Genomic DNA, 18,117 nt, shown 5'->3' with positions numbered 1-18,117 from the left:
CTTCTTTTTTAAATATTAATTATTTTCAATCTTATATCTCGCTTATGGTTAGTCCTACATAAAAAATGCAAATAACTATTTTGTAGGAAATTTTATCAGCTTGAATTTTAGTAAAAAGATAAAAATTGATAGGAGTAACTGTTTTCGAGATATGAGCAAGAAACCAAAACACTGTTACCTTAATTAAGCGTTTGCATATAAGCAAATTTAGTACTATTAGTATTATTATTATTAATGTTATTGTTATTAATATGACGATTAAAGACAACTTTGAAACCTTTAGTGACTTTTATGTCTTCTTCTTTTTCCTCTACTAAAGTGTTAGACACAATTAATTTAGTTTAATTTCAGTTTTTCAAACATTTTATTTTAAAGCAAATTTTTGTTAAATATTATTTATATCCAACTCTATAACTCGCTTATGGTTGGTCCTACAAGAAAAATGCAAATAACTATTTTGTAGAATATTTTATCAGCTTTAATTTTGAAAGAAAGACAAAAATTCATAGGAGTAACTGTTTTCGAGATATAAGCAAGAAACCAAAAAACTGTTACCTTAATAAAGCGCTTGCATATAAGCAGATTTAGTACTATTAGTATTATTATTATTAATGTTATTGTTATTAATATGACGACTAAAAACAATTCTGAAGACTTTGGTGACTTTTATGTCTTTTTCTTTTTTCTCTACTAAAGTGTTAGACACAATTAATTTAGTTTAATTTCAGTATTTCAAACATTTTATTTTTAAGCAAGTTTTTGTTAAATATTATTTATATCCAACTTTATAACTCGCTTATGGTTGGTCCTACAAGAAAAATGCAAATAACTATTTTGTAGGAAATGTTATCAGCTTTAATTTTGAAAAAAAGATAAAAATTGATAGGAGTAACTGTTTTCGAGATATAAGCAAAAAACCAAAGTAAAAACTGTTACCGTTTCAGAACAAAAATGTAATTCAGTTTTCAATGTTTGAGACGAAGACGAAAATGCAGCATTTAAAATCGACTCTGAAGACTTCAGTGACTTATATGTCACCCCCTTTTTTTTTTAATAAAGAATTGGATCTAATAAATTAAGTGTATTTTAAATCACAAGACATTTTCTGTTAAAGCACTTCTTTTTTAAATATTAATTATTTTCAATCTTATATCTCGCTTATGGTTAGTCCTACATAAAAAATGCAAATAACTATTTTGTAGGAAATTTTATCAGCTTGAATTTTAGTAAAAAGATAAAAATTGATAGGAGTAACTGTTTTCGAGATATGAGCAAGAAACCAAAACACTGTTACCTTAATTAAGCGTTTGCATATAAGCAAATTTAGTACTATTAGTATTATTATTATTAATGTTATTGTTATTAATATGACGATTAAAGACAACTTTGAAACCTTTAGTGACTTTTATGTCTTCTTCTTTTTCCTCTACTAAAGTGTTAGACACAATTAAATTAGTTTAATTTCAGTTTTTCAAACATTTTATTTTAAAGCAAATTTTTGTTAAATATTATTTATATCCAACTCTATAACTCGCTTATGGTTGGTCCTACAAGAAAAATGCAAATAACTATTTTGTAGGAAATTTTATCAGCTTTAATTTTGACAGAAAGATAAAAATTGATAAGAATTACTGTTTTCGAGATATAAGCAAAAAACCAATAAGAAAACTGTGACTGTTACTGAACAAAAATGTAATTCAGTTTTCAATGTTTGAGACGAAGACGAAACTGCAGCATTTAAAAACGACTTTGAAGACTTCAGTGACTTTTATGTCACTTCCTTTTTCTTCTAATAAAGTATTGGACCCAATAAATTAAGTGTATTTTAAATCACAAGACATTTTCTGTTAAAGCACTTTTTTTTTAAATATTAATTATTTTCAATCATATATCTCGCTTATGGTTAGTCCTACATGAAAAATGCAAATAAGTATTTTGTAGGAAATTTTATCAGCTTGAATTTTAGTAAAAAGATAAAAATTGATAGGAGTAACTGTTTTCGAGATATAAGCAAGAAACCAAAACACTGTTACCTTAATTAAGCGTTTGCATATAAGCAAATTTAGTACTATTAGTATTATTATTATTAATGTTATTGTTATTAATATGACAACTAAAGACAACTCTGAAAACTTTAGTGACTTTTATGTCTTTCCCTTTTTCCTCTACTAAAGTGTTAGACACAATTAAATTAGTTTAATTTCAGTTTTTCAAACATTTTATTTTAAAGCAAATTTTTGTTAAATATTAGTTATATCCAACTCTATAACTCGCTTATGGTTGGTCCTACAAGAAAAATGCAAATAACTATTTTGTAGGAAATTTTATCAGCTTTAATTTTGAAAAAAAGACAAAAATTCATAGGAGTAACTGTTTTCGAGATATAAGCAAGAAACCAAAAAACTGTTACCTTAATAAAGCGCTTGCATATAAGCAGATTTAGTACTATTAGTATTATTATTATTAATGTTATTGTTATTAATATGACGACTAAAAACGATTCTGAAGACTTTGGTGACTTTTATGTCTTTTTCTTTTTTCTCTACTAAAGTGTTAGACACAATTAATTTAGTTTAATTTCAGTATTTCAAACATTTTATTTTTAAGCAAGTTTTTGTTAAATATTATTTATATCCAACTTTATAACTCGCTTATGGTTGGTCCTACAAGAAAAATGCAAATAACTATTTTGTAGGAAATGTTATCAGCTTTAATTTTGAAAGAAAGATAAAAATTGATAGGAGTAACTGTTTTCGAGATATAAGCAAAAAACCAAAGTAAAAACTGTTACCGTTTCAGAACAAAAATGTAATTCAGTTTTCAATGTTTGAGACGAAGACGAAAATGCAGCATTTAAAATCGACTCTGAAGACTTCAGTGACTTATATGTCACCCCCTTTTTTTCTAATAAAGTATTGGACCTAATAAATTAAGTGTATTTTAAATCACAAGACATTTTCTGTTAAAGCACTTCTTTTTTAAATATTAATTATTTTCAATCTTATATCTCGCTTATGGTTAGTCCTACATAAAAAATGCAAATAATTATTTTGTAGGAAATTTTATCAGCTTGAATTTTAGTAAAAAGATAAAAATTGATAGGAGTAACTGTTTTCGAGATATGAGCAAGAAACCAAAACACTGTTACCATAATTAAGCGTTTGCATATAAGCAAATTTAGTACTATTAGTATTATTATTATTAATGTTATTGTTATTAATATGACGATTAAAGACAACTTTGAAACCTTTAGTGACTTTTATGTCTTTTTCTTTTTTCTCTACTAAAGTGTTAGACACAATTAAATTAGTTTAATTTCAGTTTTTCAAACATTTTATTTTAAAGCAAATTTTTGTTAAATATTATTTATATCCAACTCTATAACTCGCTTATGATTGGTCCTACAAGAAAAATGCAAATAACTATTTTGTAGGAAATTTTATCAGCTTTAATTTTGAAAAAAAGACAAAAATTCATAGGAGTAACTGTTTTCGAGATATAAGCAAGAAACCAAAAAACTGTTACCTTAATAAAGCGCTTTCATATAAGCAGATTTAGTACTATTAGTATTATTATTATTAATGTTATTGTTATTAATATGACGACTAAAAACGATTCTGAAGACTTTGGTGACTTTTATGTCTTTTTCTTTTTTCTCTACTAAAGTGTTAGACACAATTAATTTAGTTTAATTTCAGTATTTCAAACATTTTATTTTTAAGCAAGTTTTTGTTAAATATTATTTATATCCAACTTTATAACTCGCTTATGGTTGGTCCTACAAGAAAAATGCAAATAACTATTCTGTAGGAAATGTTATCAGCTTTAATTTTGAAAGAAAGATAAAAATTGATAGGAGTAACTGTTTTCGAGATATAAGCAAAAAACCAAAGTAAAAACTGTTACCGTTTCAGAACAAAAATGTAATTCAGTTTTCAATGTTTGAGACGAAGACAAAAATGCAGCATTCAAAAACGATTCTAAAGACTTCAGTGACTTTTATGTCACCTCCTTTTTCTTCTAATAAAGTATTAAACCCAATAAATTAAGTGTATTTTAAATCACAAGACATTTTCTGTTAAAACACTTTTTTTTAATTATTAATTATTTTCAAACTTATATCTCGCTTATGGTTAGTTCTACATGAAAAATGCAAATAACTATTTTGTAGGAAATTTTATCACCTTTAATTTTAGTAAAAAGATAAAAATTGATAGTAGTAACTGTTTTCGAGATATAAGCAAGAAACCAAAAAACTGTTAACTTAATTAAGCGTTTGCATATAAGCAAATTTAGTACTATTAGTATTATTATTATTAATGTTATTGTTATTAATATGACGATTAAAGACGACTCTGAAACCTTTAGTGACTTTTATGTCTTCTTCTTTTTCCTCTACTAAAGTGTTAGACACAATTAATTTAGTTTAATTTCAGTATTTCAAACATTTTATTTTAAAGCAAATTTTTGTTAAATATTATTTATATCCATCTCTATAACTCGCTTATGCTTGGTCCTACAAGAAAAATGCAAATAAGTATTTTGTTGGAAATTTAATCAGCTTTAATTTTGAAAAAAAGATAAAATTTGATAGGAGTAACTGTTTTCGAGATATAAGCAAAAAACCAATAAGAAAACTGTAACTGTTACTGAACAAAAATGTAATTCAGTTTTCAATGTTTGAGACGAAGACAAAAATGCAGCATTTAAAAACGACTCTAAAGACTTCAGTGACTTTTATGTCACCTCCTTTTTCTTCTAATCAAGTTTTAAACACAATAAATTAAGTGTATTTTAAATCACAAGACATTTTCTGTTAAAACACTTTTTTTAATTATTAATTATTTTCAAACTTATATCTCGCTTATGGTTAGTTCTACATGAAAAATGCAAATAACTATTTTGTAGGAAATTTTATCACCTTTAATTTTGGTGAAAAAGTAAAAATTGATAGGAGTAACTGTTTTCGAGATATAAGCAAAAAACAAAAAAACTGTTACCTTAATTAAGCGCTTGCATATAAGCAAATTTAGTACTACTAGTATTGTTATTATAAATGTTATTGTTATTAATATGACGACTAAAGACAACTCTAAGACTTTAGTGACTTTTATGTCTCCTCCTTTTTCCTCTACTAAAGTGTTAGACACAATTAATTTAGTTTAATTTCAGTTTTTCAAACATTTTATTTTAAAGCAAATATTTGTTAAATATTAAAAACTATAAAATGGCTTAGATTGCCTAAAAACACAGATCACACATGATCTTTTGCATAGAAATGAGAAAACGCTCATGTAACACACAAAATAAGCTCCATTTTTCCTTATTAAAAGTATTATTATTATTATTACTTATGTTACTATTACTATTATTATTATTATTACTATTATTTTTATTATTATTATTACTATTATTATTATTATTATTATTATTATTATTAATATAATTATTATTAAAAACCGATTATAACTTTTGTATAGTAAATGTTTTTATACCAGTTTTAAAATGAGTTATTATTTTTAGACAATTTCTTGTCTAAAAACACAGATCACAGATGATCTCTTGCATAGAAATGAGAAAACGCTCAGATAACACAAAATAAGCATCATTTTTGCTTAGAAAAACTAAGCTTTAATTTAGAAAGAAATTCATTATTATAAGTATTATTATCATTATTATTATTATTATTATTATTATTATTATTATTTTTATTATTATTATTATTATTATTATTATTATTATTATTATTATTATTATTATTATCATTATTATTATTATTATTATTATTAACTTTTGTATAGTAAATGTTTTTATACCAGTTTTAAAATGAGTTATTAATTTTATTCAATTTCTTGCCTAAAAACACAGATCACAGATTATTTCTTGCATAGAAATGAGTAAACGCTCATATAACACACAAAATAAGCTTCATTTTTGCTTAGAAAACTAAGCTTACTTTTATTACTATTATTATTACTTTTATTATTATTATTATTATTATTATTATTATTATTATTATTATTATTAACTTTTGTATAGTAAATGTTTTTATACCAGTTTTAAAATGAGTTATTAATTTTAGACAATTTCTTGCCTAAAAACACAGATCACAGATGATTTCTTGCATAGAAATGAAAAAACGCTCATATAAACACACAAAATAAGCTTCATTTTTGCTTAGAAAACTAAGCTTACTTTTATTACTATTATTATTTTCATTATTATTATTATTAATATTATTATTATTATTATTACTATTATTATTATTATTATTATTATTATTATTATTATTATTATTATTATTATTATTATTATTATTATTATTATTATTATTATTATTAAAAACTTATATTAAACAGACAGAAAACGTCGTATTCTGTCACAAAAAAACGAATTACGTTATAGACTTGACGAGAACGGCGTATCTCGGACACTTATAGGACTCTTATAAGGTCAAAAAGTATCAGTTTGGATTAAAACAAATTATTTTTGTTGAGTCTCAGTCTGAATTGTTTATCAGTTTGTAATGTCCTTTTTCCGGGCGGCTTTGTCGGAGGTCGGGTTGCGGTTGGGCCTTTTGGAAAGCCTCAAGAGAGAGAGAAAACGGGTTTCTAACTCAAACCAATTATTTATTCTATCAAACTGTACAAATAAAAATAACAAATCCCCAAGATAAATAAAAGTAATAATAATAACTATCCCTAACTATATACACTATTTACACGGTTGTCCTCGGTCGTAATTTCCCTACCAAGCCCCAGGTCGGTCTGGGCGGTGGAGATGGTGTGCTGGTTTGATGCGCAGCAAGCACCACTCGTCGGAGCTCTAGGTCGGTCGGGTCGGTGGAGATGGTGTGCTGGTTTGATGCGCAGCAAGCACCACTCGTCGGAGAAGGTTTTGCCGGTTTGATGCACGGCTCGACCCCCAGAGTTACTCACCGGTTTGATGCACAGTGAGCAACTGCTGGAGAACGCTCGGTTTCGCCCTTTTATTGGCGACACGGTGTAAACAAACCGAGCGCCGGTGGTGGTGGAACTGACTTGAGCGCATGACTCCTACGTCACCATAGAATCGTCCGGAATCCGGATGCTTCATTACAAGTTTAAACAAAAACGGCTTATTTTAGACGATCTTTTGCTTTGAACAAGAAAACTTACATCGAACAGACTAAAAACTTATTAATCTGGCCTAAAAGAGCAATTTATGTATCACTTTGGATAAAGGCAGCTAATCCTATTCGTTTCATTGCTTAAAATAGACAAAATTGTTAATAAATCTAACAAAAACGCTGTATTCTAGCACAAAATACTAATTACATTATAGTTTCGACGAGAATAGCTTATTTGGAATGATTCTATGCTTCCAAACGAGTAAATTTTTATTAAACAGATGCCAAACATCGTGTTTTGTCCTATAAAGACATTTTATATTGCAGTTTGTATTAAAACAAAATATTTTCGTTGATTCTTTGTTAGAAGCAGCAAACCTAACATTAAAGAATCTGAAAACTTTGTATTCGGACACAAACCACCGAATTTTGTATCAGTTTAGACAAAAACGGTTGATTTTCGACAATATTTTGCTTTGAACAAGAAAACTTATATCAAACTGACTAAAAACGTCTTATTTTAGCACAAAACAAAAGATTTGCGTTATAGTCTTAAAGCTGATTCATGCCACAGTTTGGATAAAAACCAATTATTTTTGTTAATTCATTGTTACAAACAAGAAACCTTACATCAAAGAAACTGAAAACCCCTTATTTAGGCACAGAAATTCGAATTACGTTTCAGTCTGGACAAAAACTGCTTACTTTAGACGATCCTTTGTTTTGAATACAAAAACTTACATTAAAAAGATTAAAAACGTCTTATTCTGGCTGAAAACTGCAAATTATATATTACTCTAGATAAAAGCAATTTATCCTGATTACTCCTTTACTTAGAATAGAGTAAACTTGTATAAAACTTAATGAAAACTTTAAATTTCGTCTCAAAGAAATAATTTACGTTATAGTTTTGACCAGCACTGTTTATTTCAAACGATTTTATGATTCGAAACTAATGAACTTTTATGGGGCAGATGCAAAACCACATATTACCATATAAAGCGTTGTTTTAAAGCAAATTATTACCTTTTGCAACAAGAAATTTCACGTCAAAGAAACTGAAAACATCGTATCCATGCACAAATATCGAATTACGTATCAGTTTAGGCAAATACAGCTTATTTTAAACGATTCCTTGCTATAAACAAGAAAAATTTTATCAAACATATTGAAAATGTCTTATTCTTGAAAATAAGAGCAAATTATGTATCAGTTTTAACAAAAGCGGATTACTCTGTTTGATTCTATGCTTAGAGTAGAGTGGTTTGTGTCCGAATACAAAGTTTTCAGATTCTTTAATGTTAGGTTTGCTGCTTCTAACAAAGAATCAACGAAAATATTTTGTTTTAATACAAACTGCAATATAAAATGTTTTTATAGGACAAAACATGATGTTTGGCATCTGTTTAATAAAAATTTACTCGTTTGGAAGCATAGAATCATTCCAAATAAGCTATTCTCGTCGAAACTATAATGTAATTAGTATTTTGTGCTAGAATACAGCGTTTTTGTTAGATTTATTAACAATTTTGTCTATTTTAAGCAATGAAACGAATAGGATTAGCTGCCTTTATTCAAAGTGATACATAAATTGCTCTTTTATGCCAGATTAATACCTTTTTAGTCTGTTCGACGTAAGTTTTCTTGTTCAAAGCAAAAGATCGTCTAAAATAAGCCGTTTTTGTTTGAACTGATAAACAATTCAGACTGAGACTCAACAAAAATAATTTGTTTTAATCCACACTTATACTTTTTGACCCTATAAGAGTCTTATAAGAGTCCGAGATACGCCGTTCTCGTCAAGTCTATAACGTAATTCGTTTTTTTGTGTCAGAATACGACGTTTTCTGTCTGTTTAATATGTTTTTAATAATAATAATAATAACAATAATAATAATAATAATAATAATAATAATAATAATAATAATAATAATAATAATAATAATAGTAATAATAATAACAATATTAATAATAATAATAATGAAAATAATAATAGTAATAAAAGTAAGCTTAGTTTTCTAAGCAAAAATGAAGCTTATTTTGTGTGTTATATGAGCGTTTTCTCATTTCTATGCAAGAAACCATCTGTGATCTGTGTTTTTAGGCAAGAAATTGTCTAAAATTAATAACTCATTTTAAAACTGGTATAAAAACATTTACTATACAAAAGTTAATAATAATAATAATAATAATAATAATAATAATAATAATAATGATAATAATACTTATAATAATTAATTTCTTTCTAAATTAAAGCTTAGTTTTTCTAAGCAAAAATGATGCTTATTTTGTGTTATCTGAGCGTTTTCTCATTTCTATGCAAGAGATCATCTGTGATCTGTGTTTTTAGGCAAGAAATTGTCTAAAATTAATAACTCATTTTAAAACTGGTATAAAAACATTTACTATACAAAAGTAATAATAATAATAATAATAATAATAAGAATAGTAATAATAATAATAATAGTAATAAAAGTAAGCTTAGTTTTCTAAGCAAAAATGAAGCTTATTTTGTGTGTTATATAAGCGTTTTCTCATTTCTATGCAAGAGATCATCTGTGATATGTGTTTTGAGGCAAGAAATTGAATAAAATTAATAACTCATTTTAAAACTGGTATAAAAACATTTACTATACAAAAGTTAATAATAATAATAATAATAATAATAATAATAATAATAATAATGATAATAATACTTATAATAATGAATTTCTTTCTAAATTAAAGCTTAGTTTTTCTAAGCAAAAATGATGCTTATTTTGTGTTATCTGAGCGTTTTCTCATTTCTATGCAAGAGATCATCTGTGATCTGTGTTTTTAGGCAAGAAATTGTCTAAAATTAATAACTCATTTTAAAACTGGTATAAAAACATTTACTATACAAAAGTTATAATCGGTTTTTAATAATAATAATATTAATAATAATAATAATAATAATAATAATAATAATAGTAATAATAATAATAATAATAATAATAATAATAATAATAATAATAGTAATAGTAACATAAGTAATAATTATAATAATACTTTTAATAAGGAAAAATGGAGCTTATTTTGTGTGTTACATGAGCGTTTTCTCATTTCTATGCAAAAGATCATGTGTGATCTGTGTTTTTAGGCAATCTAAGCCATTTTATAGTTTTTAATATTTAACAAAAATTTACTTTAAAATAAAATGTTTGAAAAACTGAAATTAAACTAAATTAATTAAACTTTAGTAGAGGAAAAAGGAGGAGACATAAAAGTCACTATAGTCTTAGAGTTGTCTTTAGTCGTCATATTAATAACAATAACATTTATAATAACAATACTAGTAGTACTAAATTTGCTTATATGCAAGCGCTTAATTAAGGTAACAGTTTTTTTGTTTTTTGCTTATATCTCGAAAGCAGTTACTCTTATCAATTTTTACTTTTTCACCAAAATTAAAGGTGATAAAATTTTCTACAAAATAGTTATTTGCATTTTTTATGTAGAACTAACCATAAGCGAGATATAAGTTTGAAAATAATTAATAATTAAAAAAAAGTGTTTTAACAGAAAATGTCTTGTGATTTAAAATACACTTAATTTATTGGGTTCAATACTTTATTAGAAGAAAAAGGAGGTGACATAAAAGTCACTGAAGTCTTTAGAGTCGTTTTTAAATGCTGCATTTTTGTCTTCGTCTCAAACATTGAAAACTGAATTACATTTTTGTTCAGTAACAGTTACAGTTTTCTTATTGGTTTTTTGCTTATATCTGGAAAACAGTTACTCCTATCAATTTTTATCTTTTCACTAAAATTAAAGCTGATAAAATTTCCTACAAAATAGTTATTTGCATTTTTCATGTAGGACTAACCATAAGCGAGATGTAAATTTGAAAATAATTAATATTTAAAAAATAAGTGCTTTAACAGAAAATGTCTTGTGATTTAAAATACACTTAATTTAATGGGTCCAATACTTTATTAGAAGAAAAAGGAGGTGACATAAAAGTCACTAAAGTCTTCAGAGTCGATTTTAAATGCTGCATTTTCGTCTTTGTCTCAAACATTGAAAACTGAATTATATTTTTGTTCAGTAACAGTTACAGTTTTCTTATTGGTTTTTTGCTTATATCTGGAAAACAGTTACTCCTATCAATTTTTATCTTTTCACTAAAATTAAAGCTGATAAAATTTCCTACAAAATAGTTATTTGCATTTTTCATGTAGGACTAACCATAAGCGAGATGTAAATTTGAAAATAATTAATATTTAAAAAATAAGTGCTTTAACAGAAAATGTCTTGTGATTTAAAATACACTTAATTTAATGGGTCCAATACTTTATTAGAAGAAAAAGGAGGTGACATAAAAGTCACTGAAGTCTTCAGAGTCGATTTTAAATGCTGCATTTTCGTCTTTGTCTCAAACATTGAAAACTGAATTATATTTTTGTTCAGTAACAGTTACAGTTTTCTTATTGGTTTTTTGCTTATATCTCGAAAACAGTTACTCCTATCAATTTTTATCTTTCTTTCAAAATTAAAGCTGATAAAATTTCCTACAAAAAAGTTATTTGCATTTTTCTTGTAGGACCAACCATAAGCGAGTTATAGAGTTGGATATAACTAATCTTTAACAAAAATTTGCTTTAAAATAAAATGTTTGAAAACCCGAAATTAAACTAAATTAAAACTAAATTAATTAAGACTAACACTTTAGTAGAGGAAAAATGAGAAGACATAAAAGTCACCAAAGTCTTGAGAGTCGTTTTTAGTCGTCATATTAATAACAATAACATTAATAATAATAATACTAATATTACTAAATTTGCTTTTATGCAAGCGCTTAATTAAGTAACAGTTTCTTGCTTATATCTCGAAAACAGTTACTCCTATCAATTTTTATCTTTTAACTAAAATTAAAGCTGATAAAATTTCCTACAAAATAGTTATTTGCATTTTTTATGTAGGACTAACCATAAGCGAGATATAAGTTTAAAAATAATTAATATTTAAAAAAAAAGTGCTATAACAGAAAATGTCTCGTGATTCAAAATACACTTAATTTATTGAGTCCAATACTTTATTAGAAAAAAAAGGAGGTGACATAAAAGTCACTGAAGTCTTCAGAGTCGTTTTTAAATGCTGCATTTTCGTCTTCGTCTCAGACATTTAAAACTGAATTACATTTTTGTTCAGTAACTGTAACAGTTTTCACTTTGGTTTTTTGCTTATATCTCGAAAACAATTACTCCTATCAATTTTTATCGTTCTTTCAAAATTAAAGCTGATAAAATTTCCTACAAAATAGTTATTTGCATTTCTTTTGTAAGACCAACCATAAGCGAGTTATAGAGTTGGATATAAATAATCTTTAACAAAAATTTGCTTTAAAATAAAATGTTTGAAAAACCGAAATTAAACTAAATTAATTGAGTCTAACACTTTAGTATAAGAAAAAGGAGAAGACATTAAAGTCACCAAAGTCTTCAGAGTCGTTTTTAGTCGTCATATTAATAATAATAACATTAATAATAATAATACTAATAGCACTAAATTTGCTTATATGCAAGCGCTTTATTAAGGTAATAGTTTTTTGGTTTCTTGCTTATATCTCGAAAACAGTTACTCCTATCAAATTTTATCTTTTTACTAAAACTAAAGCTGATAAAATTTCCTACAAAATAGTTATTTGCATTTTTCTTGTAGGACCAAGCATAAGCGAGTTATAGAGATGGATATAAATAACATTTAACAAAAATTTGCTTTAAAATAAAATGTTTGAAATACTGAAATTAAACTAAATTAATTGTGTCTAACACTTTAGTAGAGGAAAAAGAAGAAGACATAAAAGTCACTAAAGGTTTCAAAGTTGTCTTTAATCGTCATATTAATAACAATAACATTAATAATAATAATACTAGTAGTACTAAATTTGCTTATATGCAAACGCTTAATTAAGGTAACAGTTTTTTGGTTTCTTGCTTATATCTCGAAAACAGTTACTCCTATCAATTTTTATCTTTTTACTAAAATTAAAGCTGATAAAATTTTCTACAAAATAGTTATTTGCATTTTTCATGTAGGACTAACCATAAGCGAGATATAAGTTTGAAAATAATTAATATTTAACGAAAAAGTGCTTTAACAGAAAATGTCTTGTGATTTAAAATACACTTAATTTAATGGGTCCAATACTTTATTAGAAGAAAAAGGAGGTGACATAAAAGTCACCAAAGTCTTCAGAGTTGTTTTTAGTACTAAATTTGATTATATGCAAGCCCTTAATTAAGGTAACAGTTTTTTGGTTTCTTGCTTATATCTCGAAAACAGTTACTCCTATCAATTTTTATCTTTTTACTAAAATTAAAGCTGATAAAATTTCCTACAAAATAGTTATTTGCATTTTTTATGTAGGACTAACCATAAGCGAGATATAAGTTTGAAAATAATTAATATTTAAAAAAAAAGTGCTTTAACAGAAAATATCTTGTGATTTAAAATACACTTAATTTATTGGGTCGAATACTTTATTAGAAGAAAATGGAGGTGACATAAAAGTCACTGAAGTCTTCAGAGTCGTTTTTAAATGCTGCATTTTCGTCTTCGTCTCAAACATTGAAAACTGAATTACATTTTTGTTCAGTAACTGTAACAGTTTTCACTTTGGTTTTTTCTTATATCTCGAAAACAATTACTCCTATCAATTTTTATCTTTCTCTCAAAATTAAAGCTGATAAAATTTTCTACAAAATAGTTATTTGCATTTCTTTTGTAAGACCAACCATAAGCGAGTTATAGAGTTGGATATAAATAATCTTTAACAAAAATTTGCTTTAAAATAAAATGTTTGAAAAACCGAAATTAAACTAAATTAATTGAGTCTAACACTTTAGTATAGGAAAAATGAGAAGACATAAAAGTCACCAAAGTCTTCAGAGTCGTTTTTAGTCGTCATATTAATAATAATAACATTAATAATAATAATACTAATAGCACTAAATTTGCTTATATGCAAGCGCTTTATTAAGGTAACAGTTTTTTGGTTTCTTGCTTTTATCTCGAAAACAGTTACTCCTATCAATTTTTATCTTTTTACTAAAATTAAAGATGATAAAATTTCCTACAAAATAGTTATTTGCATTTTTCTTGTAGGACCAAGCATAAGCGAGTTATAGAGATGGATATAAATAATATTTAACAAAAATTTGCTTTAAAATAAAATGTTTGAAATACTGAAATTAAACTAAATTAATTGTGTCTAACACTTTAGTAGAAGAAAAAGGAGAAGACATAAAAGTCACTAAAGGTTTCAAAGTTGTCTTTAATCGTCATATTAATAACAATAACATTAATAATAATAATACTAATAGTACTAAATTTGCTTATATGCAAACTATAAATAATCTTTAACAAAAATTTGTTTTAAAATAAAATGTTTGAAAAACCGAAATTAAACTAAATTAATTGGGTCTAACACTTTAGTAGAGGAAAAAGGAAAAGACATAAAAGTTACCAAAGTCTTCAGAGTTGTTTTTAGTACTAAATTTGCTTATATGCAAGCGCTTAATTAAGGTAACAGTTTTTTGGTTTCTTGCTTATATCTCGAAAACAGTTACTCCTATCAATTTTTATCTTTTTACTAAAATTAAAGCTGACAAAATTTCCAACAAAATAGTTATTTGCATTTTTCATGTAGGACTAACCATAAGCGAGATATAAGTTTGAAAATAATTGATATTTAAAAAAAAGTGCTTTAACAGAAAATGCCTTGTGATTTAAAATACACTTAATTTATTGGGTCCAATACTTTATTAGAAGAAAAAGGAGGTGACATTAAAGTCACTGAAGTCTTCAGAGTCGATTTTAAATGCTGCATTTTCGTCTTTGTCTCAAACATTGAAAACTGAATTATATTTTTGTTCAGTAACAGTTACAGTTTTCTTATTGGATTTTTGCTTATATCTCGAAAACTGTTACTCCTATCAATTTTTATCTTTCTTTCAAAACTAATGCTGATAAAATTTCCAACAAAATCGTTATTTGCATTTTTTTTGTAGGACCAACCATAAGCGAGTTATAGAGTTGGATATAAATAATATATAACAAAAATTTGCTTTAACAGAAAATGTCTTGTGATTTAAAATACACTTAATTTATTGGGTCCAATACTTAATTAGAAGAAAAAGGAGGTGACAGTAAATGCTGCATTTTCGTCTTCGTCTCAAACATTGAAAACTGACATACATTTTTGTTCAGTAACTGTTACAGTTTTCACTTTGGTTTTTTGCTTATATCTCGAAAACAGTTACTCCTATCAATTTTTATCTTTCATTCAAAATTAATGCTGATAAAATTTTCTACAAAATAGTTATTTGCATTTTTCTTGTAGGACCAACCATAAGCGAGTTATAGAGTTGGATATAAATAATATATAACAAAAATTTGCTTTAAAATAAAATGTTTGAAAAACTGAAATTAAACTAAATTAATTGTGTCTAACACTCTAGTAGAGGAAAAAGGAGGAGACATAAGAGTCACTAAAGTCTTAGAGTTGTCTTTAGTCGTCATATTAATAACAATAACATTTATAATAACAATACTAGTAGTACTAAATTTGCTTATATGCAAGCGCTTAATTAAGGTAACAGTTTTTTTGTTTTTTGCTTATATCTCGAAAACAGTTTCTCCTATCAATTTTTACCTTTTCACCAAAATTAAAGGTGATAAAATTTCCTACAAAATAGTTATTTGCATTTTTTATGTAGAACTACCCATAAGCGAGATATAAGTTTGAAAATAATTAATAATTAAAAAAGAATGTGATTTAACAGAAAATGTTTTGTGATTTAAAATACACTTAATTTTATGGGTCCAATACTTAATTAGAAGAAAAAGGAGGTGACAGTAAATGCTGCATTTTCGTCTTCGTCTCAAACATTGAAAACTGAATTACATTTTTGTTCAGTAACAGTTACAGTTTTCTTATTGGTTTTTTGCTTATATCTTGAAAACAGTTACTCCTATCAATTTTTATCTTTTTTTCAAAATTAAAGCTAATAAAATTTTCTACAAAATAGTTATTCGCATTTTTTTTGTAGGACCAACCATAAGCGAGTTATAGAGTTGGATATAAATAATCTTTAACAAAAATTTGCTTTAAAATAAAATGTTTGAAAAACCGAAATTAAACTAAATTAATTGTGTCTAACACTTTAGTAGAGGAAAAAGAAGAAGACATAAAAGTCACCAAAGTCTTCAAAGTTGTTTTTAGTACTAAATTTGCTTATAGGCAAGCCCTTAATTAAGGTAACAGTTTTTTGGTTTCTTGCTTATATCTCGAAAACAGTTACTCCTATCAATTTTTATCTTTTCACTAAAATTAAAGCTGATAAAATTTCCTACAAAATAATTATTTGCATTTTTCATGTAGGACTAACCATAAGCGAGATATAAGTTTGAAAATAATTAATATTTAAAAAAAAAGTGCTTTAACAGAAAATGTCTTGTGATTTAAAATACACTTAATTTATTGGGTCCAGTACTTTATTAGAAGAAAAAGGAGGTGACAGAAAGGTCACTGAAGTTTTTAGAGTCGTTTGTAAATGATGCATTTTCGTCTTCGTCTCACACATTGAAAACTGAATTACATTTTTGTTCAGTAACTGTAACAGTTTTCACTTTGGTTTTTTGCTTATATCTCGAAAACATTTACTCTTATCAATTTTTTTCTTTCTTTCAAAATTAAAGCTGATAAAATTTCCTACAAAATAGTTAAATTCATTTCTTTTGTAGGACCTACCGTAAGCGAGTTAAAGAGTTAGATATAAATAATCTTTAACAAAAATTTGCTTTAAAATTAAATGTTTGAAAAACTGAAATTAAACTAAATTAATTGTGTCTAACACTTTAGTAGAGGAAAAAGGAAAAACCATAAAAGTCACTAAAGGTTTCAGAGTCGTCTTTAGTCGTCATATTAATAACAATAACATTAATAATAATAATACTAATAGTACTATATTTGCTTATATGCAAGCGCTTAATTAAGGTAACAGTTTTTTGGTTTCTTGCCTATATCTCGAAAACAGTTACTCCTATCAATTTTTATCTTTTTACTAAAATTAAAGCTGATAAAATTTCCTACAAAATAGTTATTTGCATTTTTCATGTAGGACTAACCTTAAGCGAGATATAAGTTTGATAATAATTAATATTTAAAAAAAAGTGCTTTAACAGAAAATGCCTTGTGATTTAAAATACAATAAAAACATTTACTATACAAAAGTTATAATCGGTTTTTAATAATAATAATAAAAATAATAATAATAATAATAATAATAGCAATAAAAGTAATAATAATAATAATAATAATAATAATAATAATAATAATAATAATAATAATAATAATAATAATACGTATAATAATGAATTTCTTTCTTAATTAAAGCTTAGTTTTTCTAAGGAAAAATGAAGCTTATTTTGTGTTATCTTAGCGTTTACTCATTTCTATGCAAAAGATCATCTGTGATCTGTGTTTTTAGGCAAGAAATTGTCTAAAATTAAAAACTCATTTTAAAACTGGTATAAAAACATTTACTATACAAAAGTTATAGTCGGTTTTTATAATAATAATATTAATAATTGTTTTAATATTAATTTAGTTTAATTTCGGTTTTTCAAACATTTTATTTTATATCAAATGTTTGTTAAAGATTATTTATATCCAACTCTATATCTCGCTTATGGTTGGTCCTACAAAAAAAATGCAAAAAACTATTTTGTAAAAAATTTTATCAGCTTTAATTTTGAAGGAAAGATAAAAATTGATAGGCGTAACTGTTTTCGAGATATAAGCAAAAAACCAAAGTGAAAACTGTAACTGTTACTGAACAAAAATGTAATTCAGTATTTAATGTTTGAGACGAAGACGAAAATGCAGCATTTACTGTCACCTCCTTTTTTTTCTAATTAAGTATTGGACCCAATAAATTAAGTGTATTTTAAATCACAAGACATTTTCTGATAAAGCACATTTT

Source organism: Tribolium castaneum, chromosome 8 (assembly GCF_031307605.1).
Source record: "Tribolium castaneum strain GA2 chromosome 8, icTriCast1.1, whole genome shotgun sequence".
Lineage (NCBI taxonomy): Eukaryota > Metazoa > Arthropoda > Insecta > Coleoptera > Tenebrionidae > Tribolium > Tribolium castaneum.
Note: the sequence above shows the minus strand (reverse complement) of the source record.